Source organism: Scardinius erythrophthalmus (genome assembly GCF_964197995.2).
Source record: "Scardinius erythrophthalmus genome assembly, chromosome: 3".
Taxonomy (NCBI): domain Eukaryota; kingdom Metazoa; phylum Chordata; class Actinopteri; order Cypriniformes; family Leuciscidae; genus Scardinius; species Scardinius erythrophthalmus.
Window position 1 is genome coordinate 34,203,564 of NC_138223.1, and position 12,974 is coordinate 34,216,537.

Here is a 12,974-nt window from a genome sequence, read left to right on the forward strand (position 1 = left end):
GGTCTCTCCATCCCCGGACGGTGCTTTTGTTATGGGAAATCTTCGGCGAGGCAGAGGTGGACCTCTTCTTTTCGAAGAGCAGGGACGCGCTGGCCCACGATTGGCCCAGCCTCCCCCTTTATGCATTTCCTCCGGTCTCGATGTTTCCTCAGGTCATCGAACGGATCAGGAACACCAAGTGTGCAGTCCTTCTTGTAGCCCCCCTCTGGCGAACCCAGATTTGGTTCTCAAAGCTGATGGAGCTGTCCACGACATCCCCGTGGCCGATCCCACAGAGGAGCGACCTCCTCACGCAGGCGAACAGGACAATCTGGCACCCCCTTCCCGACTTGTGGGCCCTTCATGTACCCCAGGGCCTCCCAGAAGGGGTCTTAAACACCATAATGGAGGCTAGAGCTCCATCCACAAGACACCTCTACCACCTCAAATGGTCAGTTTTCTCCAGCTGGTGTCTAGCTCGAAACCTCGACCAACTTAACTGTGAAGTACCAATGGTACTTACATTTCTCCAAGAGCTGTTGGACGCGGGACGATCCCCCTCCACGCTCAAAGTGTATCTAGCAGCTATTGCAGCTTTTCACTCACTGGTGGCTGGCTCTTCCTTGGATAAAAGCGACCTCATTGTTCGCTTCCTTAAAGGAGCCAGGAGACTTAACCCGCCGCGCCCACCTTCGGTGCCGGCCTAGGACCTTTCCCTGGTTCTACGGGCTCTCTAGGGACCTCCCTTCGAGCCGCTTCAGTCGGCTGATCTGAAATTCCTCTCTCTTAAAACTGCTCTGCTGTTAGCACTAGCGTCAGTTAAAAGAGTTGGTGGACTTACAAGCACTCTCCACGAGCGCTTCCTGTCTTGAGTTCGGGCCTAATGACCTTAAACCAAGACATGGATATGTACCGAAGGTACTCTCAACCCCGTTCAGAAACAACAACTTGCATCACAATAGGTGTAATTGTGATTGTCAAAACATTTTGTAACTAAACAGAATTTTACACAATTTCCACGATTTCAATTAAATTCTTGGGATTAGATTTCAATCTTGATTCAATATTGACTCTTTGGATAAATATTCTAAAGGTAGGCTACAGTAGATATTTCACATATATCTCACATAATGCTGTAAACATAGGCTACAGATCGAGAACCCTGTCAGCTGGTATTATTAAAGGTTAAAAATTAAATTAAATTAATTAAATCAGCATTCCTCCTTCAGCCATGCTTCTCCATGTGAGGATTCATTACATTAGACTAGAGTGCGCACTGCGCCGCATGCTCACAGTGCTTCATGTGGGGACGCACGCGCAGCATATACGCAGTGTTTGTTTAAGCGGTTGATGGAAAATAAGCTAATGCGCGTTCTATAAATATAAATTCTAATGTATTATTTTTCACGGTATTTTGAAGTGCCCGCGATAACAATATCGTGCATATTCATTACCGCGATTTATCACATTATTGAATACCGGCACATGTCTCCCCCGGACACCTTCAGAGTAGTCACCGGCGAATAGCACGGCCGCAGCGTTTTAAAATGGGTTCCCATAGCGCTTGCAACGCAGTACGAGAGAACCGTTCTTGTAAGGGAACGTACTTGGTTACTTTCGTAACCTCGGTTCCCTTATGGCGCTTTTCCATTACCAGTACCAGCTCAACTCAACTCGACTCGCCTCCTCTCGGCTTGGCTTGCTTTTCGCTCCGTTTTCCATTGCAGATAGTACCTCCACAATAGTATCTGGTCGTCATAGCGACGCCGCAGGAAACTGCCGTGACTTAATCTTCTATGCGAGACACACCCGCTACCCACACACACAGGACAATGGAGGCAATCGAGTGTATTCTGTTTTTGGATGTTTTTGTTTTTGCTGTTTTTTATTCAGGATACTCTGTCTGGCGCGTGCAATGATGACCCAGTGAATAGTGACGATTCTCTCTGACCAATCAGCAGTCTGCCGTGTTTTCACGTCACATTTTAGTATCGCCTCAGCTCGCTTAGAACCTCGCCGGAGGTGGTACTGTGTAGTGGAAAAGCACCATAAGAGATAAGGGAACGAGTACTGCGTTGCCTGCCGTGCTATTTCGCTTATATCAGGTGCTTCGCTTCAGTCGATTTAAACCTGTCATACGGCGAGTTTTCTCTGAATTTATACTCTTACCTATGGAAAACTACAACTTAGCTGTCATCGCTTACGGTAATCTTTTAGATCAAATAGATATTTTTCTAATATAAAAACATTATAAATGTTTTATTAGTGTGTAAATGTCTGATAAACTGTATTAATATTCTCCTACACAGTATTATATTTATATGTTAATAAGACATTGTAGTTCTACAGTGTCACCTTGTCTGTTCTGCTTTTATTTTGAAAAACACTGTTTTTCTTCTTCTGATATTTTTTGTCATAAAGGCTTAAAAAACATATTTCATATTGGTTATTAGTTAAAATGATTTGTATTGGGTGTAAACATGATTAATATGTGAACACGATTTATGTGCAAATTATTTGTGAAGCTACATAGAAGCATTTTGTATTTCTTCTGTTTATTCTGTAGTATTCACGTGTTCATGGTGCTTGTGGTGCATGTTGCTCGTTGAGAGGAAGAAATAAATTGACACCCGTTTGAAACTCTCTGCGTCTTGATCAATAAATCCAAGGGGCCGCTACATAGTGTTATCCAAAAGGACACGCTACAAAGTGCACCAGTGACCGAAAAGGTCAAAATATCAACATTTTAAGAGATGCTTCCTGACCTTTGCACATGTTCTGGTGCTCCTTCAGGGTCTTCTTTTTGAAACAATATTATGTCACATGACATACCAAAATGCATTATGGTATAAAATGGTCATTGATGTCTGTTATCCAGGACTGACATTAGAGAAATCACAATTTCTTTCCGTCATAAAAATTTAAATAAGCTTAGTATTACCACTATATTTGTAGGTATCATTGAAAACATCAATACAATTATGCCCAAGTAGATTTTAAATACTTTTATTTATATTTTTTACATTTTTGTCGTATTTTTGTATTCAGATTTTAAGACGGGACAGTTACCCGGAACAACATTTTGGGACTTTTGAGCTCAATAGTTCCTTAAAGATTAATTATTTATAATAAATTCTCACATGAGTAATTAAAGGCAGGGTAGGTAGGATTTTTCTAAAAAAAAAAAAAAAAAAACATTCCAAATTTGTTTAAACTGTCTTTATATACCAATACATAATTAAAATGTAAGTACTCTGAAAAAGAGAGTATAAAAATCGACCTCTCACGACTGTTGTAAACACAGCTAATTATTTCCATTCACTCCACCCCCTTCCTTCTGAGCTCCTTCCAAAGCCACGCCCCCAAAACACATGAATGCGCGACGCCAAACGCTCAGGCTCAGCTGGAAGATGCATTTATTTACCTGAGACGAGTGGAGAGGAAGGAGCGCAGTGCATGCAGTGACATCATGTCAGAATCACATGTAATAAAATACCTAACTTTATCACAATATAAACAAATAAGATTTCTTTTAGTACTCACTATCAAGCTAGCATATCGATACTGGTAAAGGTTAAAATATACTTTGTTTGATTCGGTATCAAGCTATATTTATAGGTAACGAGCTATATTTATAAGGCAAAGCTAAAAACAGGTTGCATTGATACACGTTTTTCCATTACCATCAGTTACACTGTGATGAAGGTGAATTTTGTGTAAGATTCATAACATATACGGTGTTTTGCAAGTTTCCATGATGAAAGTACCACATCGTGATTTCGAGGACAGGTCCCGGGTCGAGGGCGAAGCAGAGGAGGTCATTCAAGAGTACGAGCAACCAGGGTCCGAGGAAGTAGTTTTTGCCTTGTTTGCCTTCGCTGACTGCATATGCAGGTGCTTTGAATTTTGAATGCTCTTTCTCTGCCATAATTTTACTCTTCGTAGGTTCCGCGCCTCTCAAATCAAACGGGTGCGCGCGCATATGGGGAGATCTAGCAACAGGGGTGGTAGCCATGGTTGCGAGAGTGAGTGACAGTCGCCCAAACCAATCAATTTCCAATCAATTGGAAATAATGAGCTGTGTTTATTGCAGATTAAAAGGTCTACAGTCACTCGATTTTTATACTCTCTTTTTCAGAGCACTTACATTTTAATTATGTATTGGTATATAAAGACAGTTTAAACAAATTTGAAAAAAAGTTTTTTATAAAAATCCTACCTACCCTACCTTTAAAGAGGGGGAAGTTGAGTCACTTAATGAAGTGCACTTAAAAATGTATACATTTTTAATATTATGAATATGCTTTGGACACCAGAATTGACATGCCATGTCATTGACCCCATGTCATTGATATATGAATTAATTAAATAGCCTGGAAGGAGTACAAAAGGTTTTAGTGCACTGTTCAGCGATTGGGACACGCCCTTATAAATGGCAGCTAACTATGATCTACATCTCTGAAGCATGGTAGATTAATTGGGCCAGACCCTCAATTTCATCTTTGCTACTAGCGAATGCACGAACTAGGCTAATTAGATTTAGTTATGTCGAGTAATCCAATAAATTAAACATTCAGGTGACGACTTAATCACTTCATACGAAAGTAAGAAAGTAACTCTGTAATTGTACGATTTTGGTTTAATCGGAAACCATGCATGCTTCGAATCAAACATCCACCAAAAGCAGCGGGGAATGCATAAACTGCTAATCTGCAAGACAATGTTTGTCAAACTATCCTCATTTTAGGCGCCTGGCTTAAATTATTATTATTATTTTATTATTGTTATTTTAAACAACAACAATAACGACTTTGTATAAGAGAAGCATTCGCGTTTCCTGTGTTAGATTATTTCCGGAATTTTAACAACGATGAGCGATATAGAGAAAGATCAAAGTGTACTTACAATGTTATCAATGATGGACGTTTCCGTTGTAAATGTAGGATTTTACCGTGTGCCAGTTCTGTAAATGATCTTGTCGGTAATAGGTGTGTCCTGTGGAAATGGAGTTTAACTCAGCCCCTCTGTGGTCGTGCATACAAACCGCTCCGGGCACATTCCTGTTCTTTTGTCAAGATGTAAGTGATGCTATTATGAGGATTAATGTGCGTGCAAGTTTTTAATAAGTAGCCTATATGAAAAAAAAAAAAAAAGGAATATTATGGCAAGTGAAGCATGCTCATGCCTGCCTTTGAGAAATACCCTATAATCCCTAGATTTAACGTAGGAGTACCGAACCTAACCTTTTCTTTCCCTAATGTGTGGAATGTGATCTTTAATAACTGACCTTTCCCTTTCCTTTCTTGTGTTTAGATGGTTAAACTATTCGTTTTCTTAAATATTTTTTACTTTATCACATAGGCCTAAATAATGTACCCTAATACTTTTAACAAAACAATTTTGATTAGTCATTTTTAAATAAATGCAAGGGCACGTACCAATTTATTAATTTTATTCTTCAAACCAAATATATGCTACTAAATATGGAGAGGAAATGCGGACCATCTATATTTGTGCCCCAGCCTTCAGCTGTTCCTTCTATATTTTCCTCAAGCTATAACCAGACGACGAACCTAATTCAGGCTGGCAAGCCTGCATAAACAAACATAACAGAACATCAGAGGCTAGAGGACCCCTCCCATCCCAGCATGCATCAGTCTTAGCTCAGTGCAATGCTCGTGCTCATGAATGCTTTGAAGAAGGGATAGCCTATAGCCTACACACTGGCCTTGTTGGAATACAAATTATATTTTATATTTTGATGGTCAAGAATATGGAAGCTTGTTTCCGCCACTGAATAAAACATTTTAAAAGATAATTGCGAGATATAAAGTCAGAATTGCGTGAAATAAAGTCAGAATTATGAGATATAAAGTCAGAATTCTGAGATATAAAGTCAGAATTGCGAGATATAAAGTCGCAATTGCGTCTTATAAAGTCAGAATTCTGACTTTTTTTCTCAGAATTCTGACTTTATTTCACGCAATTCTGACTTTATAACACATAATTGCGAGTTTATATCTCGCAATTCTGACATCTTTTCTCAGAATTGTGAGATATAAAGTCCAATTCTAAGAAAAAAAAAAGATGGACTTTTTTTTTTACCTTAGAATAGTTTATATCTCACAATTCTGACTTTATAACACTCAATTGCGACTTCATATCATGCAATTATGACTTTATATCTCCCAATTGCGTGATATAAAGTCAGAATTCTGAGATATAAAGTCAGAATTCCGTGATATAAAGTCACAATTGCGAGAAAAAAAAGTCAGAATTCTGACTTTATAACACGCAATTTTGACTTTATTTCACGCAATTCTGACTTTATATCTCGCAATTCTGACTTTAAAACACGCAATTGCGACTTTATTTCACGCAATTCTGACTTTATATCTCGCAATTCTGAGAAATAAAGTCAGAATTGCGAGATGTAAACTCGCAATTGTGAGATAAAAAGTCACAAATATCTTTTTTTTTTTTTTTTTTTGTGGCGGAAACCATACAAGAAAGCAGTTTTCATTTAAAAATGTAAACTGCTTCTGTGATTTCACTGAATATTGAAACTTTGAATTTTGGACTCTGTTGAAGAAAAGGATTATTATATTATAATAATATAAATCACTGCCGAATTATATAGTCTCGTCTATGTGGATTTTTCAACAACCCTTTTTATTTTACATAACTTTATACAGATAAAAGTAAGACAATAACTTAGAAAAATCTGTTTGTTGAATATCAAAACGTACCAGACTGCTTTTTTTGTGGACTTGCTGTATACTGATCCCACACACCAGCTGTTCTTATTAATATTTTTACATTGTTTATCACGTTTACACAGTGCCAGTATCCCTGGACTGGTATTCTCCTCCAGGTCAAAATTGATACAAAAATCTAACTTTTGCTCTACTTGCACAAATATGAATGTTACAGATGTGTAAACCCATAACTTGACAGCATAATGACACATCCTAATAATCCTTGTGTTTAGAAAGAGTCCTAAAATTTCATTGCAATTCCCCAACAGCCCTGAGGTTAAAGGTGTTTCCCGGCGAGAGTGTGCACAGCTATTAGTCATCCACACCGTTAAACTTTATTGGTACGGTGCATATAGCTCTAATTCATCTAGGTCTCAAAAACGTAGGCCTAAGTTCATTTAACCCTTTTTTTGTTATCTTTCAATCAGAGATCTAATATTGATTTAGACTGTCATGATGCTATGAAACATAGTATCACAAACCATTTATGCTTATTTTGCGATGTTCTGTCACATGCCTGTCCTGTCTTGTGCTGCACATGGGTGTTTTTGTTATGTTTGCCGTGTGTTCTTGTCTATTGTCTAGCCCCTCCCATCTTGTTATCTGATTATTTGGTTAATTTGTCCCACCTGTTGTGTTCGTTACCCTCCTTTGTTTGTTCCCCTATTTAGTCTCCTTGTGTTTGTAGTCTTGTGCTGGTTCGTTGTCTGAGTTACCTGTCCTTGATGTTCCTGTCTGTTGGATACCTGAGTTCAGAGTTTTTGTACTTCGTCTGTGGTTGTTTATTAAATCTCCTCTGCACTTGAATCCTCGTCTCTCGTTTAGTGTTCCGTGACAGAACGAACCAGCCATAATGTGGATTCAGCGGAACGAGATTTTTTCTTCAGAGGAGGATAAGGGAAATTCCATTTCCCTATTTGAGTATTTCTCCAGATGTGCTCAAAGGACTTTGGAGGAGGAGAGCACCATGTCAGACGGTGATCAGATCGGAGGAGGTGGTCCGGAGGTACGGAAACGGAGGAGGAGAAGGAAGACCTCCTCTGTGACTATTCCAGTGGTCCCAGTTCCGGTGGTCCCAGTTCCGGTGGTCCCGAGTCCGGTGGTCCCAATTCCGGTGGTCCCGAAACACAGGAGGAGGAGAAAGGTTCCCTCCGTAATTGTTCCGGTGTTCCCGAGTCCGGTGGTCCCGAATCCGGTGGTCCCAGTTCCAGTGGTCCCGAGTCCGGTGGTCCCGAGTCCGGTGGTCCCAGTTCCGGTGGTCCTGAGTCCGGTGGTCCCAGAACTCCCCATCATCAGTTCTGCCAGGGCCAGGAAGGCCGTGTTCCTATTCTATGCAGGGGCAGTTCTGCATGCTTGGAGGAAGCACTTGAGTTCCGCCCAGCCAGAGACTGTTCACGAGCCTGTGTCTGTTCCTGAGCCGGAGCCTGTGTCTGTTCCTGAGCCGGAGCCTGTGTCTGTTCCTGAGCCGGAGCCTGTGTCTGTTCCTGAGCCGGAGCCAGTGTCTGTTCCTGAGCCGGAGCCAGTGTCTGTTCCTGAGCCGGAGCCATGTCTGTTCCTGAGCCGAGCCAGTGTCTGTTCCTGAGCCGGAGCCAGTGTCTGTTCCTGAGCCGGAGCCAGTGTCTGTTCCTGAGCCGGAGCCAGTGTCTGTTCCTGAGCCGGAGCCAGTGTCTGTTCCTGAGCCGGAGCCAGTGTCTGTTCCTGAGCCGGAGCCAGTGTCTGTTCCTGAGCCGGAGCCAGTGTCTGTTCCTGAGCCGGAGCCAGTGTCAGTTCCTGAGCCGGTGGTGCCAGTTCCAGTGCCTGAGTCGGTGGTGCCAGTTCCAGTGCCTGAGCCGTTGGTGCCAGTTCCGGTGCCTGAGCCGTTGGTGCCAGTTCCGGTGCCTGAGCCGTTGGTGCCAGTTCCGGTGCCTGAGCCGTTGGTGCCAGTTCCGGTGCCTGAGCCGTTGGTGCCAGTTCCGGTGCCTGAGCCGTTGGTGCCAGTTCCGGTGCCTGAGCCGTTGGTGCCAGTTCCGGTGCCTGAGCCGTTGGTGCCAGTTCCGGTGCCTGAGCCGTTGGTGTCTGTTCCGGTGCCTGAGCCGTTGGTGCCAGTTCCGGTGCCTGAGCCGTTGGTGCCAGTTCCGGTGCCTGAGCCGTTGGTGCCAGTTCCGGTGCCTGAGCCGTTGGTGCCAGTTCCGGTGCCTGAGCCGTTGGTGTCTGTTCCGGTGCCTGAGCCGTTGGTGCCAGTTCCGGTGCCTGAGCCGTTGGTGCCAGTTCCGGTGCCTGAGCCGTTGGTGCCAGTTCCGGTGCCTGAGCCGTTGGTGCCAGTTCCAGTGCCTGAGCCGTTGGTGCCAGTTCCAGTGCCTGAGCCGTTGGTGCCAGTTCCAGTGCCTGAGCCGTTGGTGCCAGTTCCAGTGCCTGAGCCGTTGGTGCCAGTTCCAGTGCCTGAGCCGTTGGTGCCAGTTCCAGTGCCTGAGCCGTTGGTGCCAGTTCCAGTGCCTGAGCCGTTGGTGTCTGTTCCAGTGCCTGAGTCGGTGGTGCCAGTGCCAGTTCCAGTTCCGGTGCCTGAGCCGTTGGTGCCAGTTCCGGTGCCTGAGCCGTTGGTGCCAGTTCCGGTGCCTGAGCCGTTGGTGCCAGTTCCGGTGCCTGAGCCGTTGGTGCCAGTTCCGGTGCCTGAGCCGTTGGTGCCAGTTCCAGTGCCTGAGCCGTTGGTGCCAGTTCCGGTGCCTGAGCCGTTGGTGCCAGTTCCGGTGCCTGAGCCGTTGGTGCCAGTTCCGGTGCCTGAGCCGTTGGTGCCAGTTCCGGTGCCTGAGCCGTTGGTGCCAGTTCCGGTGCCTGAGTCGGTGGTGCCAGTTCCGGTGCCTGAGTCGGTGGTGCCAGTTCCAGTGCCTGAGCCGTTGGTGCCAGTTCCAGTGCCTGAGCCGTTGGTGCCAGTTCGAGTGCCTGAGCCGTTGGTGCCAGTTCCAGTGCCTGAGCCGTTGGTGCCAGTTCCAGTGCCTGAGCCGTTGGTGCCAGTTCCAGTGCCTGAGCCGTTGGTGCCAGTTCCAGTGCCTGAGCCGTTGGTGCCAGTTCGAGTGCCTGAGCCGTTGGTGCCAGTTCCAGTGCCTGAGCCGTTGGTGCCAGTTCCAGTGCCTGAGCCGTTGGTGCCAGTTCCAGTGCCTGAGCCGTTGGTGCCAGTTCCAGTGCCTGAGCCGTTGGTGCCAGTTCCAGTGCCTGAGCCGTTGGTGCCAGTTCCAGTGCCTGAGCCGTTGGTGCCAGTTCCAGTGCCTGAGCCGTTGGTGCCAGTTCCGGTGCCTGAGCCGTTGGTGCCAGTTCCGGTGCCTGAGCCGTTGGTGCCAGTTCCGGTGCCTGAGCCGTTGGTGCCAGTTCCGGTGCCTGAGCCGGTGGTGCCAGTTCCGGTGCCTGAGCCGTTGGTGCCAGTTCCGGTGCCTGAGCCGTTGGTGCCAGTTCCGGTGCCTGAGCCGTTGGTGCCAGTTCCGGTGCCTGAGCCGTTGGTGTCTGTTCCGGTGCCTGAGCCGTTGGTGCCAGTTCCGGTGCCTGAGCCGTTGGTGCCAGTTCCGGTGCCTGAGCCGTTGGTGCCAGTTCCGGTGCCTGAGCCGTTGGTGCCAGTTCCGGTGCCTGAGCCGTTGGTGTCTGTTCCAGTGCCTGAGTCGGTGGTGCCAGTGCCAGTTCCAGTTCCGGTGCCTGAGCCGTTGGTGCCAGTTCCGGTGCCTGAGCCGTTGGTGCCAGTTCCGGTGCCTGAGCCGTTGGTGCCAGTTCCGGTGCCTGAGCCGTTGGTGCCAGTTCCGGTGCCTGAGCCGTTGGTGCCAGTTCCGGTGCCTGAGCCGTTGGTGCCAGTTCCGGTGCCTGAGCCGTTGGTGTCTGTTCCGGTGCCTGAGCCGTTGGTGCCAGTTCCGGTGCCTGAGCCGTTGGTGCCAGTTCCGGTGCCTGAGCCGTTGGTGCCAGTTCCGGTGCCTGAGTCGGTGGTGCCAGTTCCAGTGCCTGAGTCGGTGGTGCCAGTTCCAGTGCCTGAGCCGTTGGTGCCAGTTCCAGTGCCTGAGCCGTTGGTGCCAGTTCGAGTGCCTGAGCCGTTGGTGCCAGTTCCAGTGCCTGAGCCGTTGGTGCCAGTTCCAGTGCCTGAGCCGTTGGTGCCAGTTCCAGTGCCTGAGCCGTTGGTGCCAGTTCCAGTGCCTGAGCCGTTGGTGTCTGTTCCAGTGCCTGAGTCGGTGGTGCCAGTGCCAGTTCCAGTTCCGGTGCCTGAGCCGTTGGTGCCAGTTCCGGTGCCTGAGCCGTTGGTGCCAGTTCCGGTGCCTGAGCCGTTGGTGCCAGTTCCGGTGCCTGAGCCGTTGGTGCCAGTTCCAGTGCCTGAGTCGGTGGTGCCAGTGCCAGTTCCAGTTCCGGTGCCTGAGCCGTTGGTGCCAGTTCCGGTGCCTGAGCCGTTGGTGCCAGTTCCGGTGCCTGAGCCGTTGGTGCCAGTTCCGGTGCCTGAGCCGTTGGTGCCAGTTCCGGTGCCTGAGCCGTTGGTGCCAGTTCCGGTGCCTGAGCCGTTGGTGCCAGTTCCAGTGCCTGAGTCGGTGGTGCCAGTGCCAGTTCCAGTTCCGGTGCCTGAGCCGTTGGTGCCAGTTCCGGTGCCTGAGCCGTTGGTGCCAGTTCCGGTGCCTGAGCCGTTGGTGCCAGTTCCGGTGCCTGAGCCGTTGGTGCCAGTTCCAGTGCCTGAGCCGTTGGTGCCAGTTCCAGTGCCTGAGCCGTTGGTGCCAGTTCCAGTGCCTGAGCCGTTGGTGCCAGTTCCAGTGCCTGAGCCGTTGGTGCCAGTGCCAGTTCCAATGCCTGATTCGGTGGTGTCTGTTCCAGTTCCTGAGCCCTGGCCGCCCGAGGGGAAGTCTCCGCCCTGGCCGCCCGAGGGAAAGTCTCCGCCCTGGCCGCCCGAGGGAAAGTCTCCGCCCTGGCCGCCCGAGGGAAAGTCTCACATTTTCGCCATGGCCTCCCAAACTCTGTGGTCCGCCCTGGACTCCCGAACTTTGTGTCCCGCCCTGGACTCCTAAACTTTGTGGGCTTCCCTGGATTTCTGAACTGTCCATTCCCCTTGCCCCGCACTGGTCTGTCCATTCCCCTTGCCCCGCACTGGTCTGTCCATTCCCCTTGCCCCGCACTGGTCTGTCCATTCCCCTTGCCCCGCCCTGGTCTGTCCCTCCCGTCCCGCCCTGGTCTGTCCCTCCCGTCCCATCCGGGTCTTGTGGAGCGTCTGGTAGCCGCTCCGTAGGGAGGGGGTAATGTCACATGCCTGTCCTGTCTTGTGCTGCACATGGGTGTTTTTGTTATGTTTGCCGTGTGTTCTTGTCTATTGTCTAGCCCCTCCCATCTTGTTATCTGATTATTTGGTTAATTTGTCCCACCTGTTGTGTTCGTTACCCTCCTTTGTTTGTTCCCCTATTTAGTCTCCTTGTGTTTGTAGTCTTGTGCTGGTTCGTTTTCTGAGTTACCTGTCCTTGATGTTCCTGTCTGTTGGATACCTGAGTTCAGAGTTTTTGTACTTCGTCTGTGGTTGTTTATTAAATCTCCTCTGCACTTGAATCCTCGTCTCTCGTTTAGTGTTCCGTGACATGTTCACTATAGTGTGAAGTGTGAAACGCCTATTTGGTGTGAGTGTCTCTTGTTGGAGTGTGTGTATGCGAACAGTATTTATTTATTCGACTTTATTCACTGCAGCCTATGTATTATTGTATTATTGTAACTCATTTATTATGAGACTTTTATTCACTGACTATTTTTTATTGTAAATTTTGTTTACTGTTACCTACGGGCCGTAGGTAACAGTAAACAAAATGTTCAATAAAAAATAGCGGGGTACATTTGCTGTATATATTGTGTCTAGTGTTTAATAAAGTTACTTGTTTGATTACATCAGTCCCATTTCTGTTCCTTCATTGGACATAACCTGCCTAGATAGTTTGAAGGGGAGGCTGTTTGGGTTTTCTATCTTAGGTATTCAAATTGTGCGCTTTAGCGTGCCCCCCTAGGGGTCACATTTAAATGTGTTTCTCTTTTTTTTTACAGAACACAGGCAGAGTCTGCCAGAATGAACTCCATTTTGAGTAAATGAAAACTAAACTATTGGATCCCTTTAAACTCATCTTTGATCACCAAAATGATATAATTAAACATGTTTTCCTTGAATTTTGTATGCCTTAATAGCTTGAATGTAACTCTACACCCTTGCCTTATTTAGTAGGCTATACACCGTTCTAGCTTTTTATGAATATGCAAAATAGCCCCGCCCCCACTCAC